Source organism: Bos javanicus, chromosome 5 (assembly GCF_032452875.1).
Source record: "Bos javanicus breed banteng chromosome 5, ARS-OSU_banteng_1.0, whole genome shotgun sequence".
NCBI lineage: Eukaryota > Metazoa > Chordata > Mammalia > Artiodactyla > Bovidae > Bos > Bos javanicus.
The window spans coordinates 108,906,231-108,921,281 of NC_083872.1; the positions used below are offsets into that span (position 1 = coordinate 108,906,231).

The following is a 15,051-nucleotide window of genomic DNA, read 5'->3' on the forward strand; positions in this document are numbered from 1 at the left end:
GCGTTTGCTCCCCGGGCCGTCATTCCACTGAGGGGGCTTTGCTCAGGTGATTCGTAGGCTCAGTGCTCGAGAAGTAATTTCTAGGAAGCTTATAGGAAAGTTTGCTTTTGCAGCCAAGATGGACTATTTAGTTAAGAAGGTTTTATGTTCTTGGGAAAGGCGGCTTTCCATCTGGATGGTCGGGAGGCCAGTGCTGGCAGTTTGGGGTTAGAACGTGTCCATGGAAAAAGCGTGGAGAGTGTTTACTTTGCGCTGAGCCTGAAGTCATCACAAAGCCGTCTGGGCACAGAGGGGGCTGTGGAATGCAGCTGGCCCCACCAGGCGCCCCGGGATCCTGGGCCGCCCGCCGGCTCGGGGGGGAAGTCCTGCCTCTCCCCTCCCCTGCCAGGACTCCAGAGCTTCTCACGTGACCCCACAAAGTGCATCTCCCGGGTCGTTGGCAGCTTCCTGTAGTTAGTGACAGGGGACAGTTGGTGGTTGTTTCTGGAAGAAACAGGAGAGTACCAGGGCCTCCTTCTCCTGTCGCCAGCCTCTCTTGATATCACGGGGTAATCAATTCTTGTGCTTTTTAGTCTTTGACATTTTCTTGGGCCCCTGCAGCTAGTGTGTCTGATGCCTGTTTGGACTTTGCAGCCTTTGCCTGGTTGTCTCAGGGAGCCTGGGCTGTGTGTGGGGTCAGGCTCCAGAGCTGGCTGGCGAGCTGAGTGATGACATGGCAAGCAGAGCCCAAGTCCACGTGGCCTGCCGAGGTGCGACCTTGTGTCAGCAGGCAGGAGCTCTTTGCTGTGTCAAAAGAAACACACCAGGGGTGTTCCAGAGGCCCCCGGAAAAAGCAGGGCCTTCCTTGGTGCCACCTCTTCTCCCAGTGTCATATCACATAACCGCATCCCCCAAACCCCACCCTCCGTGAAACTCTACAGCCTCTCAGTTAATCTGCAATTTAGAAAAAGACTCCGAGGCCTGTTTGGCAGCCAGTGACGCTTTGGGTCGACTCTGGACCGAGGCTCAGAGAAGGTTGCTGTCATCTTAGGTCCCAGGGATGGCCCCTCACCCAGAGTCCATGAGGGTGGGGAGTGTACAGGTGGGTGCTCTGGGTGGCTGAGTGCTGCTGGCCCCTCCTCACGCTGGGCTGGAGAGCAAGTGATCCTAGGATGTCCTCCGGGCTGGAGCAGAGGGACCATGGTTTTAAAATCACTCCACAGGGTGATGGACAAGCTCTGAAACTAGGCAGTGGTGATGGTCATACAACTGTATGTAAGTTGTACCCTCACAATGGGCAGATTTCCTGGTTGTAAGTTGTACCTCAGTAAAACTGCTGTGAGTAAAGGGTGACCCCTGCAAGCCCAAGCTAGTCCAGGCTGCACCACTGGTCCGTCTTCCGTCTTCCCCCATGAGGGTGAGCCCATGTGGTGGAGGGGAGGCGTTGGGGGCAGCCAGGACTTGGGGGACCTTATACTAGGAATTGGGGTACACCAGAGAATGTGGGAGCTGAGAGGGGGTTCTAGTTGCTAAGGCAGTTGCTATCTCTCTAAAGCCCTGGGTTGGGCAGTGACTGTAAAGTAGGGGAATGTGCCCGGATGATGGAGAGTTTCCTCCAGCCTAAATATATATACAGAGACACACACACATATACACAGGTACACACAGTCACACATATATCAGACACAGACACACATACATGTACACAGACACACACAGTCACACAGACACACAGATACACTCACAGACACACACACACACAGACACACATCTACACACATACATGTACACACACAGCCACACATCTACATCATCTACACAGACACAAGCACATATACACACAGTCACACTATACACAGATACTCATAATCACACATATAGAGACACAGACACGCATACATGTACACACACAGTCAAACAGATACACACATAGACATATACACAGATGCATGCATATACACACAGGCACACATACATGTACACAGACACACAGTCACACATGTATACACAGTCACACATGTACACGGACACATGTACATGTACACAGACACACAGAAACACACACCTACACAGACACACATTTTGAAAATTCCTCTCACTGGGTGAGGGGCGGGCAAGAGATGCCTTCAGCCAGGAGGTCAGCTTTAAGGGGCCGGGATGAGGGCCAGTGACCGAGGAGCCTGTGGATGGAGCAGGAGGAGACTGCAGAGGGCAGGTGTCAGGCGGGACTCCAGGGACACTTCCCTGCTGGGCGAGGTGGGGAAGGCTGAAGGAGCCCCAGGCCCGGCTCTGAACATCTGTGGCAGGTGCAGGGGAGGGCTGGGGCAGGTGGACAGGAGGCGCCGCGGGGCCACCAGGGAGGTTCCGCCTGAAAGTCGAGGGAGATGGCAAGAGCCGAGTCTTCCAGGCTCGAGAAAGAGAGATTTAAACCCATAGGAGACGGCGGGGGGTGGTTCACACTCACCTGGCTGGCAGCTCTAGGCCGACAGTGCGGAGAGTGGGCTGGGGCGCCGGGCAGAGCAGGGGCCTTGGGTCATGTCTATAGCCTCTGGAACCCTGAAGCAGGGGTGCGTGCGGCTCTTTGTGGAGCTTTGAGGACCAAAGCTGTCCCCTTGTCCCCCCCTTGGGGGCCCAGAATGTGGCCCCCAAATCACTGAAGGGCCCCTGAAAGGAAGCTTGACAACCTCCCATGACTCTCATGGCTTTTTTAGAACGAGAAACTGCAGTTGCAGAGTCCCACTCAGAGACAGAGGCGATACTGCACCTACAGCAGAGGGCCTGGCACCTCAGAGCCTGTGGATCCCCTCGGGTGGGGCGGGGAGCAGCTACAGTGTGAGCCCGCAGGGCTCAGAGTCCATGGGTTTAACTCGCCCGCCTGGCACCCCTGCTGCTGGGCATCACCGGCTGCTTTTTGGGAAAAGCGACCCAAATGTTTGCCCTCTTGCAAGTGGGGCCCTGTCAGCTTGCCCTCTCCCCATGGCTCTCTATAGGGTCCAGACAGAAAGAGACAAGTCAGCTGCCCAGAGATGTGTCCTCTGTCGGGTCCAAGAATAACTCACTTAGCAAAGCCCCTCACTGTCCAGAAGGAGGGGGTCCCCCTGACACCTGCGGGCCCACAGCTGCCCTCCTGCTCTCGACTTCCTTCCTTCCTTCTGCCCAGCTCCTTCCCCCTGCAACCTGCTTGATACAACCCTGGTTTATTTTCCTAGCACTTTGCTTTTTTTTCTCTTTCCAGGAGATGAAAAGTGTTTCAGTATGGAATTTTTTTTAAAGATCTTTTTCTCATTATTTAAGTAAAAGCCTGTTTGTTTTATGCTCCATCTAACATACACCGTTGCACCCAAATCCGTCATCTTTGTTATCTTTTCCTGGTGCTAGTGGAGCAGAAGGAAATGTGAACAGGCCCGTGACATGGCGCTTCTTTCCGCATTATTCACAGCCTTGTTGCTGGCAGTGTGACCTGCCACGCAGAGCATCTTGTAGAAATAGTGTGTGAACCCCCCCATGCCCTCGCCGGTGGCCGCTGCCCTACAGGTAAATTGGACGAGGTCTCCTGAGCTCTGTTGCTGGCAGGGTGGACTCATCGCGTGTGGAAAACTCCCAGCTCCCAACAGACCCTAAAGTCAGCTCAGACTTGGATTGTGTTGGAATATTAAGAGAATATATTTGGCGACTGACCTTGTGCAGACAACAGGGCTGTGTTGGGCTTTCTGAAGCCAGAACCAGGAAGTTCCAGAGGGGCGAGGGGCAGAGGAGAGGCCAGAGGAGGAAACATGGGGGCTGGGGCGGGGGGAATGGGCTCAGCAGAAGGGCCCAAGTGTCGGGGAGAAGGCGGGCCTTTCCAGTTTCCCATTTATGCTGTGAGATGGGGCGGCCCCAACTGGCTGTAAGGATGGTGAGCTCAGGCCTGGGGGCCATTAAGGTGCCAGCAGAGGCTGTGTGTGCTGGTTGGAGAGCTCACAGCCCGAGCCTGGGGCCCTCTGTCTGGTCCTGGATGCAGGTCCCACAGGGCCCTTTGGGAGAGCTTTTGTGGGCAACGAGACACACAGGCTCTTGGTTTCTGGAACCCTCACCCACAGAGGATATCTGGGCTGCCCACTCGCGGGTCTCATCACACAGGGAGAGAGGCAGAGAGGCCTCAGGGCTAAAGAAGGGTCCCTGAGGGACAGCCCCCCACCACAACTCACCCTGCAGGGACCATGTTTGGAACAACCCCAGTCCCTGCTGGTCAGCTCGGGAGCCAGGTCTTGCCCGAGCCTGTGGGGTCCCCTTCCAGGCTGCACTGGGCTGAGGATACCCCATGGCCTATATTTAGGATGCGTCAGGGTGTTTTGGGTGTGTTTGGGAAGCAAGCAGAGATGTGGGCTCAGGCCCTGGTCCTCCTGCAGTAAGCTGAGCCTTCTTGCACCGTCAGGTCTACTAGAAGGCGAGACGTTTCTGTGGGGCTTGCATGCATCCGGTAGATGAGAGTCGGGGTTGGCGTGTGGTCCCCACGTGTGGGAAACCCACGGACAGGTGATGGCAGGTGGCCCGCATCGCAGCTGATCTTGTGTGTGGGTGCTCAAGGTGGGGGTGTAGACAGGGTGGCTCGGGGCTCAGCCCAGCTCCTAACAAGGGCCTCGGGGAGACGCTTCACTGAGGCAACCGACCCCCCAACCCCAGCCCTGCCCTGGGGTCTGCTGAGCTGGTCTGGGTGGGACCCGGTGCAGCTACAGCCTATGAGCCATTCTGGAGCCAGGCCTGCAGCGCTGACCAGGGGAGAGAGGGACTGACCCAGGTGAGGGGCAGGGGGGTGCTCCCCTCAGTCACTGAACCTTTCTGTTTGTGTCTCTTCCGGCAGGTGGGGCCGGGAGACCTGCTTAGTCATAACAATTCCCTTTTGCAAGTGACCAGCAGGCGCCAGTGCTCTGCAAACACTGCTTCTAATCCCCACTACAGTAAATGGTCACGTCTGTTTACTTGTTTACTTCAGGGTGGAGAATTCATCCCAGGAAGCTGCTCTGTCCCCAGTGCCTTGGGCAGGGACTGGCACCCGCCAGGCTCTTGATAAATATTTGTTGAGTGAGTGGACGGGGAGTGGACGGAGCCTGCCAGATGGCGTCCTTTTAGTTCAGAGAAGCAAAGTGACTGGCGAGAGGGGGCCAAGTGTCACGTGGACTCATGTGTGGGGGTGGTGGCCCCTGTTCCCCTGAACGTGCATGACTGTGAGGATAGGAGGGGGTGGGAAGAATCCTCGGAGATAAAGCGCCCGTCCCAACACCTCGCCCCGCCTGTGGCAGCATTAACTGGTGTTTTAAAAAATCAACTAGGTTCTGTTGCAAAATAAAAATGGTAAATGCTGGGGTAAGCAGGGTTGCACAGATGACTGTCATAGGACGTGGTATCTCTAACTCAGTGGTAATGTCTTTGTTCCACGTGCAGACACCGAAGTGTTGTGTGGGTCAGGGTGATTAGGGCATCGCAGTGACCCTGTGAGGCCTCCTGTCATCCCATTTCACAGATAAGGACACTGGCTCTCAGAGAAGGGACATGGTCTACCCTGGAAACGCAAGCATCAGGGTGTGGATGCAGGCACGTGTCCTCAACCGTCAAGAGACAGCTACCTTGTGTGTTCATCAGGCAGGGGTTCCCTGGACCAGGCAGAGGGTGCCACCCCACCTCTCCATCACAAATGGTGCAGGTTTAGAAACACCTGCAGTGTAGGAAGCTTGTCCTGAGGACTAGGCCCTTGGAAGAGAGGCTGGGCCGTGCAGGGAGGCCAGGGTGGCTGGGTGGCTGCCCTGGGGACCAGGCATCTCCAGTGGTGGTGAGTGCTCCTGGACAGAGCCCTGAGTGCGGGGGCTCCTCCTCCCCACAGTTTCAGAGACGGGCACTGCCTGCTGCCCACTTGCCAGCGGCCGAAGCTTTGAAGTCTAAGCGCGTGACACCCCTTGCCCCATTTTTATCCACCTGCGTTCGTTCGGGGGGAAAACGCTCCCTATGTACACTCACACTGTATGTGATGGAAGCCTTTCCTGCACCCAGCTCCTTTGAATTTAAATATATTTGAGGAAAGCCTTTCTTGAATATAAAATCCAAACCCCTGGATCCTTCAAAGGAATTTCTGAACAGGTCGCGTCGTTTCTTGGGACTGTGGTGCCCTTGGATGTGCCAAGGGTTGAGCCTGCTGTCAGGCCGTTGGGAGGGTGGGGGACTCTGTGGGTCCCTGCAGCTGGGGTCTGGAGTGCCCCCATGGGATTCCTAGGGACCCCGGCAGCTGTGGGCGCCTGTCTGCTGGGCGCTGGCCCTCACTGTGGGCTGCCCATCCCATAGGCTTGGTGCTGGGTCAGCAGGTCCCACGGTGTGCGCGTAGGAAGAGCTCATTGTGATAAAGTTTCTTCCCGTAATTTGTTGGTCTGATAACCTTGATCCTGGCTTCTTAGGAGCCTTGCTCCTAGTTGCCCCTGGGCAGAAGGGGCAGTGAGGGGCTGAACATAGGCATCTGAGATTCTAAGATGATTAACAAAGGCCCTGAAAGCAGTGATGTGTGTGAACTGGGGTGGAAAACCGATAGAAGAGGTTTTCCTGGAGAAACTGCTCTTGAGTGAAACCTGAAGCCTGTGGGGAGTCTGCTAGACTGATGGTGGGAGGAGCAAGATTCCAAGTCAGAAGAGGAGCCAGGACTCCACACAGAAGGTACAGCTTTGACATGTAAACACAGCTTCCCAGAGCCCAGTCTAGGACCATTCTTGGGGTGATGGGAATTCATTCACCAAAAATCCTTACTGGGTGCCTGCTGTATACGGCGCAGCCCCACTTATGGCAGATGCCCTCGTGAGGCATCATTTTAAGGGAGAGAGGTCACAGCACCTAATTGAAAAATGAATTATTCAATTGTAATTGGCCTCTAAAATATTGACATTTGGGTATGAGACTACGTTTGTTATAAGTTAATATTTTACTTATACTACTAAAAGAACAAAGCCCAAACTAATGATTGCTCACTGGCCTGGAAGGAAGGACTATATCACAAAATCTCTTAAACCGTGATTGAAAAAAAATGTTCTAGGGTCGATGGTGGGATTTTTAATCCTGCCGAAATTTAACCCCTAAATCATGGAACTTACGCTTGCGGTGTCAGACGGATGAGGGGTGAGGAGGAAGAGACAGGTGTGGCTGCTAGAAGGATGGTCACACCTGTCCTCAGGTATAAGGAGGGGGTTCCCAGAGGCCAGAGCAGAACAGAACTGAGCAGACCTCTCTACCACTTTGTGGAAACTGTTCAGCAGGAAACTCAATTATATGCAAAAAGTTTCTGCATTTTCAGGGTGCCTTACTGTTGGGAAGATGCTGTCTGATGTCATTTCTTACCTCTGAGGACAACTTGAAATCCACAGGTGCCAAAGTCATCTTTTTCTCCCTGTAGCCAGGCATTTTTAGTAAATGTTAATATTTGTAACAAAAAAATTTCAGTCATTTTTATCCTGTAATCAGGAGGATTACTGCCCGAATTATTTTTCAGTGGGAGTGTGCATTACTTCAGCAAACTCCGGGAGATAGTAGAGGAGAGGGAAGCCTGGTGTGCTGTCGTCCATGGGGTCAAAAAGACTTGGACACGACTGAGCGACTGAACGACAACATGCATTATTTATTTATTTTTTGGCCACACCATGCACCACGTGGGGTCTAGTTCCCTGACCAGGCATGGAACCCAGGCGTCATGCATTGGGACTTAACCACTGGACCACCGAGGAAGTCCCTCAGAATAATTGTTTTCTTTTCTTTTTTTTTTTCAGTATTTCATTTTCTTTTATTGCCAAGTAATACCTCATTGTGTAGACAAGCAACATTTTATCTATTCCTCGGTTGATGGACATTTGGATTGTTAATTCTTTTTGGCTATTATGCATAATGTTGCTATGACCATTTATGTACAAGTTTTGTGTAGATATACATTTCCATTTCTCTCAAGGATATACTTCAGTAGAATTGCTGAGTCATATAGTAGTTCTGTTTAACTTCTAAAGAACTGTCAAACTGTTTTCCAAATTGACTGCTCCATTTTACATTCCCATCAGCAGTGTATGAGGGTTCCAATTTCTACACCAATCTTTCCACCAGAACTTGCTATTGTCCTTTTTATTATAGTCATCCTTGTGGGTATGAAATGGTACCTCATTGTACATTTCCCTAGTAATTAAGGATGTTGATCATCTTTTAATGTACTTAAAGCTATCGGTATCCATATATCTTCTTTGGCGGAGTGTCTATTCAAATATTCTGCTCATTTATTAGTTTTGGGGGGTTTTTTGGCTATAGAGTTGTATAGTTCTTTATACATTCTGATATAAGTCTCTTAACAGCTATATGATTTGCAAATATTTCTCCCATTCTATGGATTGTCTTTCAATTTTCTTGATGGTTTCCTTGCAAGCACAAAAGTTGTATCTGTTTTTTTTTTTTCTTTGTCTTTTTGTGATTTTGGTGTCACATCTAAGAAACCAATGCTTAATTCAAGGCCATGAAAATTTGATCTCATGTTTTCTTCCAAGAATGTGATAGTTTTAGCTCCCACATTTAGATCCATGCTTCATTTTGAGGTCCACACACTGTGCAAGCTAGCAGTCCATTTCATTCTTTTCCACGTGGATATCATGCAAAAGATAATATCAAGTCGTACCAGCAATCTTTGTTAAAAAAAGAGTGTTCTTTCACATTGAATGGTCTTGGTACCTGTATATATCAGCATTCTCCAGAGAACCATTAGCATACATTATAGAGAGATTTATCTTAAGGAATTAGCTACCATGATCGTCAGGCCTGGCATGTCTGAAATTGTAGGGCAGGCCAACAAGTGGAAATTCAGATAAAAGTTGATTTTGTAATCTAGAGCCTGAACTTTGCAGAGCAAGTAGCAAGCTTTCTTATGTTGCCGTCTTGAAGCAGAATTGCTTCTTCTTCTGTAAACCTGTCTTTGCTGTCAAGGCCTTCCACTGGTTGAATGAGACCCACTCACCTACTGAGGGTAATCTGCTTTACTTTGATCAACTATTGTAAATGTTACTGACATCCACAATACCTTCCCAGCAACATCTAGACCAGGATTTGACCAAACAACCAGGCTTCATAGCCTAGTCAAGATGAAATATAAGATTAACCATTACAGCACCCTTGTCAAAAATCACGTGACCACAAATGTATCATTTATTTCTAGATTCTCCACTCAATTTCATTGATCTATATATGCCTATCCTTATGCCAGTACTGCTGTTTTGATTATTGAAGCTTTATGGTAAGCTTTACAATCAAGGTGTGAGTCCTCCAACTTTTGTTTTGTTCAAGATGTTTTAGCTATTTTGTAGTCTTTTGCAACTCATACGAATTTTAGGACCAGCTTGTCCATTTCTTCTAAACGTTCACCAATCCATTTATTGTCAAACCAGCAGGGAAAGGAAATTCCTAAGCAAGGAACACTGCTCAGAAAGTACTGTACGATGTCTCCAAATCCCTGAGAATCAATTCTGGAAAACTTTTCACTTTCATGCATTGGAGAAGAAAATGGTAACCCATTCCAGTGTTCTTGCCTGGAGAATCTCAGGGACGGGGGAGCCTGGTGGGCTGCCATCTATGCGGTCGCACAGAGTCAGACACGACTGAAGTGACTTAGCAGCAGCAGCAGCTGCTCCTGGGAAACCTGCTCAGCCCCGACAATGTGGTCCGGAAACAGGCAGAGGTAACCAAGCGCGCCGCCCCCCGACTCTCGGCGCCCCGGGTCGGTGCGCCGACCCTGCGTCGGTCGGTCAGCCGCGGCGGCGCAGGCCAGGCCGGGCCGGGCCGGGCCGGGCCGGGCGGGCGGCGGCCGCGCAGCCCACGTGTGAGGCGGCCCGCGGCTCCCTGCGGTGCCCCCGGGCCCTTCCGGCCCTTGTAGCCGCGGCGCCGGGCGCCAGTTCAATTGTTTTCTTTTCCTTTTCTTCAAGGTAGGCATCTTGAGTTGGGCCTTTTGGAGAAAAATAATAAAACTTTTTGTCTACTCAGGTGGCCTTTGCCTGTGTTAGAGCTGTTTCATCTCAAACGTCTGTAATTCTGTAAATGCAGTCAGCTTCTCTCAAACGTGCAGGTGAATCTGTCGTCCGCTGGCTCCTTGCAGATGGCACGTTCGTTAGTGCGATGTGCATCCGACGTGAGGGTTAGGCAACCTTGGGGCGGGAAATCCAGATCTGGGCCCTGCAGACTTGGCTTTCTTGGTGTCTGGCCTCCACTGACGTTCTATGCTGCGAACGCTTCCCAGAAATGTTGCCTCTTTGCAGTGAGCGTTCGGTCATTGCCATTGGCTTGTTGCTGAGAAGACAGGAAGGTGAGATGGTGGAGAGAAAAGTGGAAGGGGGCTCAGGGTTCCCAGAGAAATGGGAAGGGAGCAGAGCTGAAGAGAGAAACCACGTCTCAGGACAGAGGAATCTAAACGAAGTTGTGAAGCACCATGGCTGACCAGCAAGAGAGGAGATGCAGATTACAGAGTGAAGGGAGACATCGACCACCTTCCCAGGCCTTTTGGAAGCGTCTGTGGGGCTTCCCTGGTGGCTCAGATGGTAAAGAATTTGCCCTCAATGTGGAAACCCTGGGTCGGGGTTTGCAGAATCAAAGAATCAAACCCTCAATGTTTGACTCCTGGGTTGGGAAGATCCCCTGGAGAAGGGAATGGCAACGTACTCCAGTATTCTTGCCTGGGAAATCCCATGGACAGAGAAGCCTGGTGGGCTACGGTCCATGGGGTCACAAAGAGTCAAACACGACTGAGAGACTAACACTTTCGCTTTTTTTCCACTTTGAGTAATTAAACAGGCAGCAGGCTTTCTCCCAGGTGAGTCATTGTGAAAAATTCACCCTGAACACCCAGGTTTCCGTGTTCTCAATTCCCAGGCCTCAGATTACCGTGTCAGTTGTGCGGGTTCCCCTTGGAAAGAAGATGCCACAGCACATGTGGGCACAGTTTGGAGGATGCTGGGGGAGGGGTACATTTGTGCAGCTCCTAGGGCTTTTTGTTGTTTGTATGTTCACATGCCTACATATACTTACACACGCACTTATATGAAGCCTGTCAAATTTTTCAAAACTTTCCGGAGGAATTAGCATCATAAAATCATAAAAAAATCTCCGAAGGGCCTTTAGAGCTGAGAGAGGAGGGAGGCAGCCCACATACATCACGCTGAAGGAAACCCATCACCCGCACATCCCCAGAGATCTCAAGGAAATCTCTCATGAAATGAACTGCCTGCTGCCCGACAGCCTCTAGGAAGCATCAGCTCTGCCTTCATCCTAAAATATTGCATTGAGAGGACCTGTCATGGAGACGCTGATCCCACTTACGGGCACTGGGACTCAAGTGTCATCTAGCCGCTGCTCTCATATTAGCCCTGCCATTCCCGTAGGCGTGTTTACCCAGACTCTCCAGGGCCAGGCCAGGGCTCTGCTTTTCAGGGATGTATTCCAGTCCCTGTGTTCTGAGTCACGTCTCCCTTTAATCAGACTAACAATGGGCACCACTGTTATAATTCTGGAACAGGTGTCCATCCCAGGGACCCAGATGTTGACCACAATTCTACAGCTGTGCAGTGTCCAGCTCTTGTGTGCAAACAGTGAAGCGGATTCAGAGGCAAGGTCACCAAGCCAGGGCCACCCGGGGGAGGATGCGGTGCAGCGAGGGTGTGAGGCACGCTCCGTGTGACTCTGAGTGCTTGTTCTCTCCAGTGTGAGAAGGGTTTGCCACCACCTCCCCGAGATGTGTTCCCAAAGGGGCCTGAAAGGGGAGAGCGTGTGTGTCTGAGCCCAGCAGTGACTCTCCCTACCCTTGGTCACGGGGCAGCCGTGTCCGTGGGGCTCAGAGCTTGGCCCCCATCTGGACCAACCCTGAAGCTTGTTCTTGGCGTCTCCAGGGGAGATGCCACAGAGCATTTGCTTTTCTGGGGTCCTCTCGGGGGTGGTGATTCAAGTCTGGAAGGGTGCGGTCTTGGCATCCACCTGAGCAGCGGCAGAAATCTCGCCAATGATGTTTGGGGCTCGTGTGGAATAAACTCAGCAACTGATGGGTTTGCTGGATGTTCAAGCGTCTGAGGCTGAGGAGGAAAGGGTGGCTCTGGGCCATGCGGGGACTGTGTGCTTTGTTCTCCGGACCCCGCAGAAGCACTCAGAGGAACACACATGTTCAGACACCTGTGGGCTGGGGAGCATCTGTCCCAGGCTCTGGGCCAGGAGAGAGGAGAAAGCCCTGGTGAACACATGGAATGTCAGTCCTTTCTCCTGGGCCCGCTTAGAAAGCCCAAAATGCATTTAACGTTTCCATCGTAAGACTTCTCTCTGCTGATGGCATTTGGAAAGCTGGCCTCTAGGAAAAGCCCAGCGTAGGAATCTCCTGGGAGCAGCAAGCAGACTGTTGCTTTTTCCTGACTTCCAGCAAGATCTTAATTTTTCCTGACTGTTTATGCACCTTCCACCACACCAGAAAGCTTCTGGGATCAGGGCTGCTCTTGGGGAAGAGGAATGGCCCGAGGGGCAAGGGCAGAGGCTGGTGTCTGCTGAGAGCAGCAGGTAGGACCTGGACTTGGGAGGCTGAGCCCCCAGGGCATGGCAGGTCCAGGCTGGGGTGTGGCAGGTCCAGGCGGGTCCAGGCTCTGGTCCAGGAGCCTGATGGGTTTCCTTGATCTCATCACAAAGCCTTTCATCGTTGATGATGCACTTTGAGTTCACTCTTGGGAGAATGACTTGGGAGAGCAGTGGTAACTGCTCCCCCAGGGCAGGTGCCAAGGGCCTGAGGCAGCCTTGTCCTAGTGTGCCAACACTGGTTTTGGTTTGGCTCTCACGCCTGAGTTCACTGTTGATCTGTCTTGAATGATGAAGGGGTTGGAGGGGTAGGAACTGACTCAGATTCCACTGGGTTCCACTGAGCCCACGTGCTCTATTCAGAGCAGACTCTACAGGTGGTGTGGCAGGAATCAAGTTTATGGATCAGTGGAACTAAAGGAAAAACTAGAAGCTCATCACGTCGAATTCCCTGACTTTATAAGGAAACTGAGGCTAAGTAAGATTTTGCTCGGGTCTAAATGACATGGAAGTCACCTGTGCCTTAACCAGCGCTGGGTCCCACGGCCCTCCGTGTTGGGTGACTGGAGGGCTGTGGTCCACCTGCATCCTCTCAGTGTCGGGAAGTGAGACAGATCAACCCTAGGAGGAAGATGAAGCCTCGGGGGGTTAGTTCCAGAGAAAATAATTTTGGGGTCCACCCACCCGACCTGCTCCACGTGGCCCAGGCCAGCAGAGTGAAGGGCGGAAGGGAGCCTCACTACTCATCTGAATTTGGTCATAAATTTCCATGTCTTGTGAGTCGATGGAGGACTTGGCCCCCTTCGTGCTATCTGCGTTGGTTGGCCCTGAAACACCCTCTGGCTGCTTGCCTGATGACAAGCCCTCATTCCAGGGAGTGGTGAGCCCCAGCATGGCTGTGGAGGGGCACTCTGCCTGTGCGACTCTCCAGGTTAGGATGGAGGCTCCTTTTGAAAAAATTGTGGTGAAACATTAAAAAAAAAAAAAAAAACACCCTTTTACCCATTTTGGAGCGTGTATACGTACCATGGTGCCTGGGTGGCTGTAAGGGCACACGCAGTCATGTGACCGTCACCACCCTGGTCTCCAGGACTCTGCCATCTCCCCAGATGGACACTCTCTCCCCATAAGCACGGCCCCTCCCCTCCCCCAGGCCTGGCCCCCACAAACCTCCTATTGTCTGTCTGTGGTTCCTCAGAATGGAATCACTAATTCCCTACGGCTTCATCTTGTGTCTGGAGGCCCCCAACTAAAGTGGGAGGAGGTGGATGGATGCCTTGCCAGGAAGGACCAGGGACTGTGTTCTCTGGGGATGTGAGGGCTTCAGGCTGTGGTTCTGCTTCTCCCCCCAGGGTGGGGTGCAGCCCATGCTGGACTGTCCCCCGTCCCGGGGCGGGGGTGGGGAGCAGTCTGTGCTGGACTGTCCCGCCTTCTCATCCCATTTTCCTTCCAGGGAGTGAGATGGGGCTGGTGCCCATCTTCTTTGTGGGTAGGCATAGTCCATGAGTAAGACAGTTTGGGAACATACTTGGCAAACAGGGAATATTCACTGTCTCAGAAGAGCTGAGTAATCACTGGGCCCCTCCAAGGTCCACCACTTCAGCTGTCCTCTCTGCATCTTCAGATGGTCCCTGCTTCCCAAGATGCTGGGCAGACGTTCTTCTAAATTAAAGAAAAAAGGAATACTCTGCCTTCCCCCGGGGATGCTCCTGAGCACTCTTCTCCGTCCAGGGATGTTTTCCTCATAAAACCCTACAACAGGCCTCCCTGGAGGGTTTTCCTGTAGGTTCTCCATCTGAGAGTCTTGGTTCTTCCTGACAACTGGAGGCTTAGTTACCTCCCCCATTGACAGGCTGGATTGAACAATCAATTGAGCCATCCTCCTGGCCAGGCCGCCATCGGGGGCTGGAGACAGGAGTGGATGGGGCAGGTGGGTACAGAACGCACCTCAGGGCCACACTGACCACGTCCGGGCAGCGAGGAGTCAGAGCAGGAAGGCGAGCGTGGCTGTGACAGACTCCTGGAACGACCTTATTTTCCAGCTGGGAGCCCGGGTTTGATTCTGGAGTTGGTGTTTTCTATTGTAGCTGTGATGCCCTGGATCCACTGGGCAGAGGGGTCTCAGGCAGAGTCACAGAGGGTCCCCGAGGTTCCCACACAGGAGAAACCAAAACCAGCAGATCCCACCCCCTGGGGCCCCAGCCCTCCCCCCGCCCCGAGGCCTGGGAGATCCATCCAGAGTCTAGCTCACTCTGTGCTGTTTCCTCACAAGAGAGTTTGCTTTACAATTATTCATTAATCTGTAAAAATACGTTTTATGCACTCTTCTGAATCGATGTTATGTTTTATAAAAATAGAATAAAGTGATATGATAATGAGGGAAAAAGCACAGCAGTTTAGAAATTGTGATTGAATGCCCTCCTCCCAAACCACGCTGAAATTATGGTGAAGGAATCTTTAAAAAATGCATAAACCGCAGAGATAAAATGAATGGAAAAG

At 52.0% G+C, this 15,051-nt stretch overlaps 1 protein-coding gene across 15 annotated transcripts in view; it reads left to right on the top strand.

Moving 5' to 3' along the window:
• Positions 1 to 15,051, top strand: part of CACNA1C (calcium voltage-gated channel subunit alpha1 C) — a 459,914-nt gene that overhangs the window by 120,096 nt on the left and 324,767 nt on the right. The window lies entirely within an intron of this gene.